This window comes from Aythya marila (assembly GCF_965140915.1).
Source record: "Aythya marila genome assembly, chromosome: 2".
NCBI classification, from domain to species: Eukaryota; Metazoa; Chordata; class Aves; order Anseriformes; family Anatidae; genus Aythya; species Aythya marila.
In genome coordinates, this window is record NC_139043.1 from 36,072,019 (window position 1) to 36,090,252 (window position 18,234).

The window sequence follows — 18,234 nt, forward strand, 5'->3', positions numbered from 1 at the left end:
CTTTTTTTTTTTTTTTTTGGCAAATGCAACAGAAAAAACTATTGTAAATAGATACACGCATTTCTAGGATGAGAACATATTCAACCCCTCTGGACGCCGATACCAATGATTTCTGCCATTGTAAACAGCCCCTTAAAAGGGGGCTGATTTCCCCACGAATAGGATTTTGTCCTCCCCCCAAAATATCACCCAAGACCATGATGTCACTAAGGATATCACCACTTTCAGAGGTAACGAGAAGCATGCTTTTATAAAACAACCATCGGTGCATTAGAAATCCTAATGTGCAATGCGTTGCACAAGAAAAAAAGGTACGTGGAGCAGTAGGAAGTGGAAGTAATCGTAATTATACATCTCCATAGGCTTTCCTTTACGTTAAGGCATCCTTTAATTTTTCTAGTAACTTTGTATAGACCCAATTCTGTAACAACTTCTGCCTGCGCTTCACTTACAGGTAGGCTCACTGTGGTGGTTTTAAGGAAAAAAAGAGAGGAGCAGTCAAAAAGGATGCACAAGCATCTATCTGCAAGGTCAGAGCATCCCTATGGTTTCACTTTAATTAGCTTACCTGAACAGAAATGCAAGATTTTGTCTAGTACAGTGAAAAGAGTTGTTTAAACAGTACAAACAAATTCTCTAGTGCCTCGGGTCTCTAAACCAAGACCTGCCATTAGGGATTTTACAAGTAGGATGGTATGAATAACCATAGGGATATGCTTTCCTTCTTTCCCTAGCCAGGCATCCCGCTAATGATGCGAAGCACCTTGAAGGCACAGCGCTTTGTACGAGCTGGAACTGCAGGGCCCATCGCTGCTCTTATCTGACAGCATCCTACTGAACTCATGGCTTCTACTCTCTTCTAAAAAAATATATAAACAAATCCCAAAATGTCTTTAAGAGGGGCCCTGATATAAACAAAATGTAAAAACTTACTGTCTTAAAAAAAAATAATAAAATTCATTAGCAATAAAAATTTATCCTTTAAATAATGATGTTGTTTCAGTTGCCATAGGAAAACAACACGGATTCAGCCGGGCTTTTACCCGATTCCACCTCAGAATTTAATTTCCTCCGCGGTCGGTGCCTACGCGCAGCGGGGCCGGCGGCTGGGCCAAGCGGTTCCCACGGCGAGCGGGGTCCCCGGCCCCGGGCCGCACGTCAGGTGTAGGAGCTGCAACACCACCACGGCTGCAACTCGAGCCGGCGGCGGCGCCTCGATCCCTCCGGGCAGCCGGCCAGGGCGGCGGCACTGCGCGGGGAAGCACGCAGCACCGTGCTTTGATCCGTGAGAGGGCTCCTGCTTGCCTTAAAAAAAAGAAAAAGGAAAAGGACCGGGGTGGTGTCGCACGATATTAAGTGTAAATATTTGATCTGAAGAGGGAAGGCAAATGTTTAAGCACGTTTGCATCTAACCTGTGGCCTGTTTTGGGGTATGACAGCCCGACCATCGGACTCGGAGAGGCATCTGAAGGAACTGTTAAAGGAGCTCCTGGTGACCCGGCTCGCTGAGCTCTGCCAGGGTGCTGCCCTGTGCATGGGAAAGGGGCCGGGATGCTCTGCTGGGGCACGCTGCTCCTTTGGGGGACCGAGCAGAGCAGCTCGGCATGTCAGCTCACCATATTATTACCGTAACCAAATACTAGTTCTGCAACAGCAAAATCCTGCCTTCTCCATCTCTCTCCTCTAGCAATGGTCTTTCCGAGTCTCCTTGCTAGCTCACTGCTTCTTACCAAGCCAGCTGTACCACAGAGCTTTCATTTTGGGACCCTGCCCAGCTGTAGCTCAGCCAGCCGAGACCCCGTGCTGCACCCTCCCAGAGCCCAGGTGACATCCTCCCGGCGCTGCCCCTGCCCTCGCACACAGCAGCGTGCTCCAGTCCCGGCCCCCAAAGCTGTTTCCTCCGTCCTCACTCCAGCAGCTGTGCCAAAAGTTTGCTCACTTCATCTGGGCCGCCCCTAGATGATTAAAAACCGAAACAAAACAACACAAAAGCATGGAAAGAATGCTATGGTTGTGTATTTTTTTTCCCTTTTTTTTCACGTTGCACACTATGCCACTGCCCCTCAAGCAAGAGGTGGGCTCCACTGGTGGAGAAGGATACCACGAGGCGCAGCTGGCATCGACTGCCCTGTCAGATGCCAGGTGTGACAGAAAATTACCAGCTAGGAAAAGGCAGAAATTACCCAGGCTCACAGAACTACACCACCAAGTTATTTTCCTTTCAATTTTTATACTGCGTTTAAACAAAAGCCATCGCAAGTGAGATGGCTGGCGGCACCATGGCAGCTTATTTGCCAAAAGAAAACACGCACTAAAAGGGATTATGATTACTGCTAAAACGTCTTTGTAGTGTAACGAAGAGCAAAGTTGTACCATCAAGACTTGCTCTACCTCTTCCTCCAGTCGGTTTTGCCACTGAAGGCAGTGAGAATGCCGCTTACGCCTACAGCAAAGACCTGACCTCTTGAACGCCTATCTTCTTCTCTTCATTCCTCCAGCAGATGAAGTCAGCACTTTAAATAGCTCAAAAGCATCTGGCAGGGAGTTAATCATCTGACATTCTGGAATTGACAACATCCCCATTACCCTGCTGAGGATCTGGAGCCTTATCTTTTAGACTTGTTAAGGGTACTTGGCATTGATGCCATGGTGGCCAAGACCCAGTTCTACCTTTTGTGTCCATGCACTCTTTCTACCGTGAGATTTACAAAGGCAGTTTTTTCCTCAACTTCCCATGAAGCTTGGTTCTAGCAGGTGCACATCATTTGTAGTTGTTTGATGTGTAAAATCTAAAGACTTCTGTAGTGTGCACTGGAAAATAAAAAAGACAAAGCTGATTAAAACCAGCACAAGCTGCGTGCGCCATTACAACGAATATGATCCGTCTTGATCTAAAATCAAGAACATTACGAGTTCTTCCTTTCTCCTCCCAAGGAAAAAAAAAAAAGCAAAACAAAACATCCTTGCCAATTGCCTTTGTGACCAGAAAGCATACATTCAAGTATACAATGAATAACTAAGAGCAAATAGCTTACTGCAGCGGGAAGCAACATCGCCAATGTCACCGAAAGTTCACGGTTGTTCCAATGATCTCTCATAAAAATTCAGCTTCACACTTTGTCCCATGCGGGACTCGCAGTTTGTATTTCACAGAACCAGTTTTATGAGAGCACTTCTTATGTTAAGAAGCTTGCATTCCCATATACCGTGACAGCTTCCTTGATTTAAAAAAAAAAAAAAAAAAAAAAAGCGAATTATTGATGTTATGTGAATTTTGGTCTACCACTAAAGCACATTGGCGGGTTTGTCGAAGTCCTTCCCTACATGTCCATGGATGCGCCCAGCCTCCCTCCGTGCTCGCCAGCAGGGAGAACATTCCCACAGCTGACACTCGCTGGTGATCCCAGGGCTTATCGAGTCATTCGAAACAAAATATTCTTCCTTCACAGAAAGCACAGGAAATAAATGCTAGGAGCAATGAAACACAAAGCAGTTAAATAACACGTGTCACAGCTGCTAGGCAAGGCTTTAGTTTAGGGGCTGCAGCAGGACCAGGAGCTGGTACAAGTGGCACAACGCATTGGGCTCTGGAAACTGCAACAAATTCCCAACAATGGATCATCCCAAGAGCCTACGATGGGTTGTTCTTTTGGGGGTTGGGAGGAGAAGGGACTGAGAGGACAAAAATGCTTTTCAGCCTTGGTGACAGGTCTATTTAGATTGAGATTTTGTATTTCCAAAACCATTTTAATCACTGATGTCCACAAAAAATGATGTGCGCACGTGGAATACAAGAAAAAAAGAACAAAAAAAGGGTAGCTTAAGCAGCCCAGGGCGTAGTGCTGGTATTTTAGACTGCCAGTGCAGTGTTGGCGTTTGGATTAAGCCCCTTCATGAAGTGAGTGCTAGGTTCCCCGTGGTGAGGCTGGACTTTCATCATCCGGGCACAACGCACACCGTTGCCTTCGCTCTTACCCCAGCCAGCATCTCTGAACCTCGCTCCCGAGCGAGAGGCAGATTTGCTCTCCGAGCCAGCTGAAGGCTTGGCAGCCCTGCTGTCACTTGAGGGAGCTGCTTGAGATGGTTATGGTTTGTCAAATGGGCGCCTGCCAAGGCTGGCAGAGACCTCCATCCCTCGGCGCGATCACAAAAGAGCCATCAAAACAGCAATTACTGCTTATTACTGACTTGGACCCTCACGAAGCTGTGTGGCCGCGAGGGGCATGCCCCGGGGATGCTGCCAGCCCCCTCGCAGCGGGTCCCGGTGGCTGTGTGGTCTGCGGTGCCGCTGCTGGGCAGTGCGCTCGTGCCAGCTCCATCCGCCTCCTGCCCTTCCTCACAACGCTAGTCAGAGCAGGATTTGGCCAGAAAAATGGCTTCTGGAGTACCCGCCCTTCCTTCCAGCCCTCTCCGAGCAGAGATCAAGTGTCAGGCGCTAAGTAACGAGCTGTTTAGGAACGACGACTATTTAGAGGAACTAATTTTCTATTGTTTCTGGCTGCAGCATGGTTGGGTTAGTGAATAAGCACCACGAGCATTTCAAAAATGTGCCTCGTGTAATGATGTGCATACGGACTCAAACACAAAGAGCAGTATGACTTTCAACATTATTTAAACGCACAAAGTACTTAAAAAAAAATGGCTCTGGAGAATTGTTAGACAAAAAATGACTTTTTCCTCATTTGGTTGCCTCAATTGAAGAGTAGCTTTCAGCCACCAGGGCCTGCTCCACTGAGGGGGAACATTAAAGTAGGCAAGAAGGTATTTTGGGGTTTCTGGACTTCCTCTGAGGCATGTGAAGTAGCCATAGAAATGGCAACTGCAACTTGGACAGTCACAGAGAGGGCCTGAAAAGCTGGTCTGTGTTGTGGTACCTCAACCAGGACTGACCCACAAGTACAGTGATGCACCCACTGACAACCTCAGTGCTTTAAATAACATGGTAGACTGGTCTATTCCCCAATTTTAAATCACCTTTAGGTTTCATTCAAACGCTCAGCGTAAGCACATGCTGAGTTTTAAGTGACCTAAGACACATTCAATTTTACTACGTCTGAATCTGCTTTGGAAATCACAGGAAGACCTCAGATCCTGGAGGTGTAACAGAAGCGCAGGCTGTATTTTCACGTAGAATGGTTTCAGCTGAGCAAGTCCACTTGGGAAATCATTCTAAAATCCTGGAGGTAAAGCTATGAAAACAACAATGGTAAAAAATAAACATCATGCTCTTTCTTTGAAGTACTATTAGTATGATATCAGCATTATATATTTTTATTTGCTGTCAGTAAAATTGGGAACTCCTTCCAAATTAGATCTGTTCAACTTTCTGGGCTACAAAAAAATCAAAGCTAATCAAGCTAGGGTTAAAAAAATTCTGCTAGAGCCAATATAGGGGTAAGGTGGATATCTGTCTTTGTATAAATGTGTCGATATACACGTACCAAAGGGCACTCTCTTTGAAAGTAAAACACAGAAAATCCCAACCCAGAGATTATAAATCCATTACGAGCAGTTTGCACACCCCTATAAACAGACACGCTGTAACTTACTGAATGTCTAAATGCAAATAAAACATACATGCAACAAGCTGGATAAAAAAAATAAATCTCTATTTTCAATTAGTAGTGAAACGGCAACTAATCACAAAAACATGCATGTAAAGAACCAATTCTGGCAAAAACAGTCAACTGATACCGTGGCATGTGTTTTGGAGAACAGGACTTTCTGAAAAACGCTGCAGAGGTGCTAAAGCAAATTGTTGTAATGTCACTGCACAATGTGCTGTTGAGGTTTTATGGTCACACTGCGCCAATAGTCTCGGGAAGTTATTTTGCATTCTTATATAAACTTTTTTTCCCAATCCTGTTTTCCACAAAAAAGGGCTTTCAATAATGTACAATCTTCTGTTTATACGTAGTACAGGAAAAACACGATAAACCCAAGAACACAATCTCGACTTTAAACATATTTTAAACGTAGATTTCTACAACTTCGTATAAACAAGAATAAGCTATTAAACGCTCACCAAAAGAGAGCATAAGCTTCCTGTAATTAAACGGCAGTGTTTTACATGGCAATTTTTTTTTTTTTTTTTAAATCATGAAAATAAAAAAGTAAATAAATAAATCAATCCAGCAGACCCCTCCCAACTCAAGGCTTAACCTGTAAATTAATGTAGCAGCAATAAAACCTGTGCCAGCTGGAATCCTTTCTTTCTCTGGCTTTGGCATGAGCCACACGAGCAGGTATACGTTTGAAGAAAAACAAAGCAGGACATTTTCCACCTTTAGTCACGGGATGTTAATTGAACTCTGGCAAATGTTTAAAGATAGTCTCAAAACGTTCAAGAAAGAATTAAAACCAGTTGGGGCTGAGAAAAAAAAAATAAATTCATCCTTCTTCCCCCTTGCTCTCCTCCCCCCTCAAACATCTGTTCCAAACTTATACTCCACAAACCACAGCGAAGAACATCCATAATTAACGTTATTTTGGCTTTTTTAGTTGCTAGGCCTGCATTCTGAGGTTACAGATACAAAAATACAAGTTCAGGGCACTGTTACTGTACTTTAGGACTCTCCCGATGCATATAACAAAAAGGCAGATTTTCTTTTCTTTTTCTTTCCCGTTTTTTTTTCATAAAAAGGAGGGAAAAAAAATAGAAACAGTATCAGGAAACAGTTTCATGTTTAAGATAAAGGATTACAATAAAAAGTACCTACATAAATGAACTGCAGTTTATGAAGCTATGAAAACGCATTGGAGACGTGTTTTATAACACCAGGTTAAACATGCTTTACAGCTGCACAAAAGCCATTCAGCCACTTAGAGCACAGGCCATAAAACCCGCAACGCGCACAGCCCTCACCTACCCCAACTGCTCAGGGCTTCCCATTTCTCAGCGGGCAACCCCAAAAAGGATGCACCAAGCTGGTGCAACCAAGGGGCTGAATCGTGCCAACCCCTCCTGCAGCAGCCTGCCCGTGGGGGACCATGGTGTAAGTGAAGCTGTGGAGACCTGAGGTGGCTCAGCACTCCTTAAGCAGTTTGGGGCAGGAAGAATTTCACACCCTGGGAGGATTACAGACTCTTGCCCAGCAATGAGGGAGGCAATGGCAGATTCTCCACCTCGATGCACTGAAGGCTGGGAGGGTTTATTTTGCACAAAAATATACTTAGCACTTTGTTCTACCTGCCTTTATGTGCTCTGACCACCTAGATTTAAGAAACTCCCTAACTTTTGAAAGCTAACCCAGGATAACTCAGAAACAAGTGCAAGGACTAAGTTCATTACTGAGTCAGGATTTTGTCCTCCTACCTACACATAAAGTCTACAAGAGAGATGTTAACTTTTTACAATTAAACCTATGTTCTTCTTCTTAAAAAGATACTCATTTTTAACATCCAAACGTAAGAACACATTCAGTAGGGAGTCACGACTCCCATCTCTTTTTTTGATGAAATAAAATCTGCACTACTTTTTGGTATGCTGTCACAAACCTTTCTTTGAAGCTCTCACAGTTTCAGTCAGGTGCACGGAACACATGTGAGCAGGTGTGAGTTGTTTCAGATGATATATCACTGGCCTACGGTTGAAATTAAAGTACTTTTCAAGTTGTTATTTTCCACTGCTCCTTGGCTTCTTGTATCCTTTGGCATTAGAGGCAGAAGTGTTGGGAAACTGCTCTGATTGATGCTGTCTGACTACGTTAGGAAAAACTTCACGAGACAGAGGCTATGCTAGTGTGGAGAAAGCATCAGATCTGATCTTCAGCAAGAGTTGGGGTGGTGTCCCTCAACTGCAAGGCCACAACTGCTAAAAAGACAGGAGAATATTTAGTTTTGGGGTCAGCAAGCCCATACCTCGCTTGGTAACGTATGAGAGCTAAACCACTGTTTTTCCTGGCATTTTACATCACTTTGGTGATCACGTACTGGCTAACATCAACTCATAATACACCGTTTCCCCTGTGAAATAAACCTCTCTGTGTTTCAAGTCATCAAGTGTGAAATGGTACGTTAGCCCTTGCTTTTTTCTACTTCTGATTTGCTTTGGCTAAAGTGCAAGGAAAACTCAAACATTTGCTTAAGTTTCACCATCTTCAGCACATTGAAGTGCTGGCCTAAGTAAGTAGGATTTTTTTTTTTTTTTTCAGCTAAAAAGCTTTGAAAACCCTAACTGCTTTCAGTATGCAGACGTACAGCACTAGTATTGCTCAAGCGTTTTCTTCAGTTCACTCTCTTCTGTACTATAATGGTGCAAATAAATCCCATTCAATCTCACAGTGTAGTGTTTTATGTGAACGTGTGCGTGTATATACGTGTGCATATACAGATACACATTTTAAATAAGCACCTAAAGGTTCCCTGTGCCCAACTCCAGTTTCCAGCTTTCTGAAATACATTTGTGCTTTCAGTTAGTGATTTTCAAGGTAATTAGCACATTATTCATAAATCTAAATAGTTTTTTTTTTTTTTTTCTTTTTAAGATCTTTCCACCAGTTGGACCTTGCAGCGTAGACACACAAACCTGAATGCTGGCATTGTTACCCAGAACCACCAAAATTCCTTTTTGACTGTCAAGCTATTCCTACATTAAACCAATTATGCCACAAACCATGGAAAGCAGTAACATTTAGACAACATGCATTCTACAAAACTTATGTCCTTTTTTTTTTTTTTTGTTTTGTTTTACACATTTGGGGAAAGAGATCCATGTGCAATGGAGGCACTTCTACACCAAAACCAAACCCCAAACCCTACCACAAATTAACACAGAGATAACCTTTACTTTCAGCTTATTGTACATTTTCTGTTCTTGACCCTGTTAATAATGGTTTGCCAGGTTAGACCACTAAGATGGGGATTATAAAACAGTTCCTGCACTTGAAAGTACTTTAAAATCTATGAGCCACAGTTCTGTTACTGCTTTGTAGCTCAAAAATCAAAACTAGTGATGATTTTATGAGTTGCTATAGTCTAGACAACATGGTTACTTTTCAATGAAATTGTTCCTCAGGGAGAGTACTGTGAAAATTCCCATACAATTAATTACAGGTACGTGCTACTAAAAATACAAATCTACTGCACAGTAGCTCTACATTTGCTGGCCCATTTATGTCTGTATCAAGCAAGAATGAACTGGGAAGAGGAAATATAATGAACAGGTTACATGCAAAGCTACCCAAAGTGAGGGAGATGAGACAAATAGGATGCGACGTGGAATTTTTGATGCACCTTCTCCTCTAGCAAGACGCAGAGTTCTACTGGAGAGCACAAAATCAGAAGGCTGAGTCAATCTTTCCAGAACATATTCTTACAGAAAACTGCGTTCAACACATTTTTCCTGCCAAGTTAAAGAAAAGATCAGAAATTTAACAGAATTTTAAGGGAAATGCACCCATAAAGCAGAAAAAAAGAAAGCGCAGAAGAAAGCTACAAGAAAAATTGGGAATAAAAAAAATAGCCTTCATGTATTTTCTCCTCATAGCACAGCCCTATTTTCCTCTATCAGCTATTTAAAATAATTTGATTTCCTGAATGTAGTGTAAACCTTTTTGTACTTTATAAATTGGTTACAAATTGGTTTAGGATGAAGTTAAATAAAGGACTAAGCAGGGGAGGTCATCATGATATGTGTCCTTGATAAACCTGATAAAGGTTCTGATTTCTTCTGCAGAAGAACAAGCCCAGGGCAGCCCACCAGCCGGCCAGTTTGCAGCTTTTAGTCCAAACAACTTCCCACAGGTCACAGAGACACTGTTGTGCTGCAGAAACCTTCCTCTGTTCCTCCTTGCAAACACTTCTCCAACACTCCTCTTTCACCTGGGCCATCCTCAGCTGAAAGGAGCTGCCTCTGGAAGTTCCAAGCTCAGTGTAAACCAAACCAATTAATTCCTGTAAGGCAGATGGGGGCTGTGGTTTGCAGGGTGCTTAAAGACTCCAGTTTTGACTGGGAGACAATAAAAAAACAAAACAAAACAAAACCAACACCACATGGGTAGGCCTCCCTGGCACCCTGGTAAGAAAAATTGCCATCAGGCCTGGGCCAGCTCTCATCCTTCTTTTTAGGGTCCAGCCAAACCACAGAGCAGGTACCCAGGTAACACAGCTACGCTTCATTAAATGCCAAAAACTTTTGTCCTGTCTGTACTTTTAGGTCAAGCCCTTTCCTTTCTGTACACCTATTCCGCTTCCCATCCTGACTCCTGACCCTCAGCAACATCTTGTTGCCAGAGTTCCCTCCACAAGCTCGCTGGATGTTGTTGCTTACCTCCAGCAATAGGGATGAGAAATTAATCCGTCACTGGAAGTTGCTTTTACCTACTGCTGTGCTTTATTAGAATTCCACAAGAATTTCAACAGAAATTGGAATTTCTAAAAATTTTTCTTCGGAAATAGGAGCAGCAAGAGTTAGAGCAGAACTGTAACTCCAGTCGCTTTGGTGTTCACTGTGTGAGAGGACATCAAGATATTCTTGTAGATTTGACTAAGTGTTCTTGGCCTTCATGACAATTTCCAGCTGCTTGATTTGGGGCTTTAAGATGAGTTATTAATTACTGTTTGCCACGCAGTCATCCGCAAGCACATGACAAAAGCACTGGGGCCATGCATGCTATACAAAATCATCTCTGCTCGTGAGATCCTCCAAGCCCAAGTTTCCCTGTGTCCTGAGAATATTTATATATATATAAAATAATATATATATATACATATATATATATTTATATTTGTTTTTTGATGTGCTTTTGCCAGTGAGTAACCAACACAACATTCTTGCCTCTTTAAGGGACCTGTATGGCCATCTGACAGCAGATGACTGCTGGAAAGACAAATCCCTTTCTGAAGTGCTCAGCCAAACACACACAGCGATGGGCACTTGTGCATTTTTCACTCTGTGGAAAGAAAGAGTTGGATATGGACAAGGTTAAAGCCTGGCTTCCTAGAAGTCAGGGAAATGTGGCATCAAGCTCTGAAAAAAAAAAACAAAATTCTTTATAGCTGGTGCTGGGAACAAATCCCACCTGTGCTAAGAAAATGCCTATAGGAAATAATTGCACTTTTACTTATTATTTTTCATTGTTATTGGAAACCTCCCACCATAGCTTTATTCCTTAAGGCAGAAACTAGAAACTACCCCAGATTTTACTTATTATTCATGCTCAGGCGCGACCTCAGCCAAAAGCTTGTGCTAAAATCTCATACCAACTCTCAACACACACATATATTATAGTCAACTCATATGTAGATCAACTGTTTTGCACAATGTCCCTCATTATTTTTTTAAATTATTATTTATGCATTTACTTTTTACAAGAACACCCATAAGGCTCTGTTAGAATAGACGCCTCAGACTGCTAAATGCTGGGCAAACACATGTATATATTAATTAGCGTGCAGGACTAATATAGGCCCCCAAACCTGCAATTAGATGGAACCATTTTGGCTCCCATAATTATAAACAAAGTTCTCTTTCGTCATCTGCACAGAAAATGTGAAATCTTGGCACCAGTGGAGTCCCTCGGAGGGAAGCTTTGCCACAGACCACAATGCAGTTGCCTCAAGATATTTTATCATATATTTTATCGTCCTTTGCAGGCCTGAAATACCGAACGCATTCAGACAAACTTCCATTATGCTAGAGAACAGAATTTGGTCTGGTCTTCATTTTGCGAAGCATGGCTTAGTTATTTGCTTTCTGTTTATACAAGAGTGGGTCTATATATCTAATTTTTTAATAAAAACATACCATACAAGTTCTTCAGTCTTCAGAACGAGCAATTAAGCGAGTAGAAACCTCTGTCAATCGGAACAACTAATGAGATGGTTCCTCAGACATCTGAAAGTGTGTTTTTTCAAGTTACAGTAGAACTTGGTTGGTTCGTGCTTTACTACCCTAGACACCCCATAAGTCATACACACAAAAACGTAGCACTCAACCCGCTTCTCAGCGACAATTTAATTAAAGAGCCCTGGGATTTGCGCTCATATTTCTACTTTTCATTATTTTTTTCAATTACATCTGCATGATACTATAATACATTAAAATAGGGTGTAATAATTAAACCTGAGCATTTCAAAGACGCTAATTCAGGTTAAGATTATTTTTTTTTTTTGAAGTGAATGGCTGAAGTTAGGTTTTTGTGCTTATATAAATTTTTGAGTTTGCAAGTCTGCAAAGTGCAGGAGACTTTATTCCACTCTGACAAAACGCTTGTTAAATGCTCAGAGTGAGGCATTCACCTCCTCAGTGAGCAGTCTGTTGCTTATCACTAATCCTGTGCTTAAGTGTGTAGGAGCTGAATCTGTAGCATGATTTACAAAAAACAAAACAAAACAAAAACCAAACTACCCATCAACTTGTACTTGTTTCCATTGACTTGGTTGTCCTGACTCTCAAAGCTAATTTCAAGCACATACAAAATCTTAATTGTGGAATATTTTGCTGCATACTATCCTTAAAAAAAAAGCAGCAGACCACAAAAGAGCAAGCTCCCTCTACAGATACCAGCATTGAGCCAATCTGCATGGCTCAAGGAAAAAGCTGTTGCAGATTATCATGTGAATAGTGGATTTAATGGTTCACAGTCTACTCTGATTCACCCTAACATGGAGTTCAGAAATACCACCTGCTGACAGAAACTAAAGAGATTCTGATATAAATAGCAGTTCTGCTCCAAATTCAGATTCATTTGGCTACACACTGACAGGACAGCCATAAACAGAAAAGGTTCGAACACTGAATTCCTCCCCCTTTCAGTCCTCAGTTCATTCTGGGGGGAGGAACCCAGTTATTTTACATTTCTACTGTCCACTTGAAACTCACAAAGTAGCTTAGCTGCGCAGATCTCTTTCTTTGCTGGACGGACTCTGTTTAACGTGCTGTTATGGCACTCTGCACAACAGCTGCCTGTGCCATATGATTACTTCATTGTTGAAAGCATAACATATGGAAACTGTACTAAAATGTTAGTTGCTTTGATACCTATGAAGAGGAATGAGCTTTCGCATTACAAAAAGACAACATATTTTTCAAACAACTCCGAGTAACAAAAATTAAACACACATTTAGAATCTAAACCATATTAGTTTCTGGCATGTCTCTCGCTCTGTTTCAGTGCCCAGTTCCAGTTCCAGTTACTGTTGTGTTTTTGATCGCTATTACCAGCAAACAATGGGTGGCTTGCTTTTAACTTCTGCATTCCCAAAAAAGAAAATGAATAGGTCCAAGAGAAGGCCCTTGGGATCCCTTCATGAGTTATCCAAGGAGGAAAATGCTATACAGGCAAATTGTATACGTAATATCTCATGTCACTGAGATAATATTACTTGAGTTAATCAGGCTTATTGGGAAAACACCCAAATTGCCACACACTGCTTTGCAATCTTCTCCAAACCAAAGCTGCCACAATAAATGAGTCCCTGATGGACCAGCAGTGAGGTGGATCCTTACTGATTTCATTTCTGAGTCCCGATTCCCTTTGATGCAAGGAGAAAGGAGATCCTAAATCGTAACACAGAGTTTCCTCTCCTTTAGATTAGTCACCCAGAGAGGGAACAATGAAGCTCTAAATTATTTCATCAGTAGCAACACTCATTACCACGAGAAGGAAGCTGTAATTTTTGGTCACTGTTTGGCCAGGAGTTGCATTTGAATACTGAAGCAAATCCAGCCGAATAAGAGGAAAGATTAATGGTCCGAGTTGTAAAGAGTCTATTAACTTCATTGCATAGATGCTTACACATACATTATTTTAATCTTAGAAGATATTCTATAACGGTGTAAGTGGGGAACAATTCACCTGAAACTAAATTCACAACAAAACCAAAGATATTTAAAATCATTGTACAGATTTAAGAATTCAGTCGTGCTGGGTATCAAAAGTACTTTTAATTACAATAGGCCACACTAGCTGAGGTCTGCCTTTTTTTTTTTTTTTTTTTTTGACTGAAAATATATTCAATTTCACTTCCTTTCTTTAAGTCATGTACTGTATTTTAGAAAGGCATGGTTCACCACTGGTAAGATTTATTAGAAAAAAAAAGCCCATTTCACACAGTATGTTCTAAGTGGCTAAAATGATGCAGTTTTAGGGTTACTGACAAAGCTACAAAGCAGTGTTGAATACCCTCAGATGGTAAATATAAGGGTTTCTACATGAACAGCACTAATATGAAAGCCTGAGTTTTCTTTTCCTTTATGTCTAAAAATATTTCTGTTTTGAATCTTTGGGCATACTTGATTATAACTTCACTCTTCACATCTTAGATTCATTAAACGTTAAAGGCAATTCTACAAAGTAAAAATAATAATAATTATTGATTTCATATTGCATTAAAAAAAAAAAGAAAGAAAAAGAAAAGGAGGAGGTTGAAAAGTTACAGTTTTCCTGTGGGTGGGAAATTGGGCCATTTTTGTAAATACTAGTGCAAATTTCAAAGAAGTTGGCCATGGTATAGAAAAGTAAAACCTCCTCATGCAGTCAATCAGAAAGGACTGCACATATACGACTCCCCAGAAAGGCATTTATCTTAATTAATAAGATAAACCAACAGTTAGTCAGCTATTTAAATGACAGCTGCAAATCAAAATGGGCCTTGCCAACTCTCTCCTAGGGTCAGCTCTGACCACCCAGGAGAACTTCGCCCTTTCACCTCCTTTACAAGTGGAAGGACTGACAGACGGCTGCAGCTCTTGCAGCCAACCACAGCATCCTCGGCGCTGGCTGCCAGGACTCGCTGCCATCAGCTGCCCAACGCGATCAGGCAGTAAGTAGGTTTATAAACCTATTAAAACTGCATAAATGTTATACCTTGCAATCTATTAAAATCAAAATAAACAGGAAAGGAGGTCTGAGAGCCAATTTCTTCAGAGCAAAATGCAATGCCAATTATGAGGTTTTCAAATATTCCAGCCTTTTTTCTGGGGGGGATGTAGGGGTGAAGGGGACAAGACTTAGGGTCGAACCATTAAAAAACCAGTTGGTAGTGTTAAACCCTTTCTTGAAGATTTATAAGGCCAAACATTCACTCCAGGCTTAAATCTAGAATCCCACGCCTGGAATCATTAAGGAAAAAAAAAAAAAAGTTTTCATAAAGATGAAAATCATACAGAAGAAAAACAAACAAACACAAAACAGTGGTTTCAGATGAGTTCTGATTTTTGGCACTTCTTCAATGCAAAAGTGGCTTTATTTTATTTTATAAGCCTGAGACTCATTACTATGAATTACTTTTGTAACTAAAATCGGGACCAGGTTGTTTTTTGTAATGAATTACCAGTAAGTCACTATCACTGAATCTTTTCTAAAGCTTTTCAGCATGACCAGATATCACAGTTTTAAAAGGAATGTCAATGCTCTGACTTGCGCTCAAAAGCCAGGAAATTAGGGGTGGAAATTTCATCTGTGAGCCACACAGATGTATAAAAATGTTTAAGAAATTAACAGCGTATGTTAAAGATGCAATGTCAGCCCCATTTTTATCCATAACTAGACTTCATTAGCTTTGTGGCTTTAAAATTGACATTTAAAAATAAAGGCAACACAAGTTTTTGTGACTTAATTGAGCACTTCTTAAATAAAGAGATATTTCAATGTTTGCAGAATGTTAATGCCTTTCCAAAATAAGCTATGTGCTGCTGCTACTTAGCTGTACTTCCCTCGCACCCTAAGGAGTCTATTACTGATGGAAGCCATTTCTTTCACTAAATCCTGCCCGCGAATCCTAACAAGAGCTTTAAGCCTTAAACAACGTCTCCTGGGAGACACTATTGTTGCAACAAAAAACGGAAGAAATTTCTTAAAGTGAACGTTAGGCAATTACTAGAGGATGTAGGTCTTCGGAAGAAGAGAAAACTTGTTACAGCAGAGGGAACAAAAAGCCAAATGTAAGCAGAGAGCACATGCCAGTCACCCCTGAGGGAACAGAGGGGAGGTATAGAAAATTAACTGCTGCATTTCTACTTCCCACCAAAACCACAAATGGGCCATTTCAGGGGACTAACACACACAGAGCTTGCAGATAAATACGTGTCTACCTCATTACCTGGGAAGAGCCTTCAAGAGCACACTTCTTTGCTGAATATTTCTGCTTCTACGTGAATAATCCCATTTATACAGAAGAAGGTGCTGTACATACGCATGCAACGTTTGCAGCATGTATGTGTGTCAGCTTGGAAGCTGCTCAGCTCCGTCTGAGAATTTGGCCCCTAGTCCTTTGGCACAGATTTTTACTGCTAAACTTAAACGTTCTCTGCAGCCAAGCCACCTTGAACTGTTTCTTATCAAATTTCATAAGCAAAATGGGTTCGAGTCTGGTCAATATGTGGATGGGAGATCATTATACGAAATTTATTCAGCTTTGCTGAGAAATGACAACAGCAGCTTGACGGCATCAGGCAATGGCAGGACTTAGCTGTAAGGACACAGACAGATGACAGATTCAGACAGCTTCATTCAAGACAAGACTACTACATCTAGAAAAGCCAAGACAAGTAGCAAACCTAAACAGAGGACGCAGGTCTGAAGGATGAGGAGGACAACGATTATGTTTGGATTATACCAGTTAACACCAACCCAGACAACACGCTGTCAGACAATCTAAGGAAAAACATCCTCTTTGTTGTCTGAACTCACCAGAAGTCACGTTTACCTGTATTTGAAGATGAGTTAACAGGATTTGCTAAGAGTACAAATCAAATAGGATTGCACAGAAGGAACACAGCAATATTCTTCATTTTCACTGGATGCAGCATGGGGCTTGAAGGTTGTGTAGGAACTGAGAGACTGAAGTGCAGGATGATTTACATACCTTGTCTCCCTGAAATGGATCTTGCCTGGCTATCCTTGGTTTTATCACCTTGCTAGTTGATTGCCATATGTATTTGCACTCGAGGGAAAAAAATTCACACCAGCTAACAACAGACGTGTGAACTGCTTATCTAGAATTAGCCTGCCTGCCTTCCTGGGCTCCCTCTGCAGGCACTGCACAGGGAGGAGGAGAGAGAGGGAGAAACTCAGCCAGATTGGACTGAGCACCTGACCTATGTATCAGAGAATCACCGAATGGTTAGGGCTGGAAGGGACCTCTGGAGGTCATCTGGTCCAACCTCCCTGCTCAAGCAAGGAGGCTTAGAGAAGGTTATCAGAAAAATCTCAATTCTGCCTATTTTAGGTCCAGAAAAACTTTAACTGGCAAAAATGGAAATTCTGGGGTGAGGCTGCTGAAATATAACTCAATTGATAGCTAACTAAAAAAAAAAAAAGACCTCCAAGAAAGAGTATCTATTTTATATGTGGTTTTTGCTACCAGGCTATTCCAAATCCTAACCTTGTAATACGGCTCCAAGGGGAAAATTGGAACAAAGGATACAGAAAGTGGAAGCTGGTATTATTTATATCTTGGCAAGCAGGACTCAGTTAATCCAGAAACTCACTTGGCCAAAACAAGCTTATTCTCCTAACTACAGGTAAAACAACATTCTGAGTAACTTTAAAAGTTTGAAAAAAATATATAAATAATAAAAATAGATTTTTTTTAGTAGACTTTTTTTTTTCTTTCATGTTTGATCGAGTGTATTTCAAAGATCATATAGTTAACCAATGTTACTGATAAATGTGCAAAGTCGTATTACCTAACCACATCATAAATTAGGCTGCTCAGTAAGAGCTGAACAAAAAGCAAAGCAAAAGAAAGGAGAAATTCCTTCACATCTGTAGTGAAGGAATTTAATCAGTTCATTCCAAATGGGAGATAATTAACAAATTCTTACTTCTAAAATTTCCTGTATTACATTAGGACTTCATCATTTAGCTGTACTCAACATGTTTCCCTTTTTCATGCCCCAGGGACATACTGAACAAATGATTCGTTTCAGAACTTCCAAACAGAGTGTCTCAACTACAACTTTTCCACTTCATCATTAATACCAAAATGTTAACTAGCTTATGCAAAACACATGGTAAGGCAGTTTATCAAGGCAGGGATGCTCATGTTATTTCCTAGTAAGAAGAATATGTTGAGCCTATTTATTACAAAATAGCATAGATAAATGTGTCCATCTTTTTAGAAGAAAAAAAAAGTTATTTAGCCTGAAGTGTATCACCATAGCCTGACAAGATCTACCTAATGTAAGCCAGAATGACTTGGGCTACAAGATCTGATTTAACACAGAAAGCAAATTTTAGTTTCTACAGTTCCTTGGAATTTTAATACCTGGGAGAACCTGAGGAAGAC

The 18,234-nt window shown here is 41.1% G+C and overlaps 1 protein-coding gene across 1 annotated transcript in view; it reads right to left on the reverse strand.

The window, feature by feature from the left end:
- Window positions 1-18,234, reverse strand: part of JAZF1 (JAZF zinc finger 1) — a 184,890-nt gene that overhangs the window by 10,868 nt on the left and 155,788 nt on the right. The gene's annotated exons all lie outside the window — the stretch shown is intronic.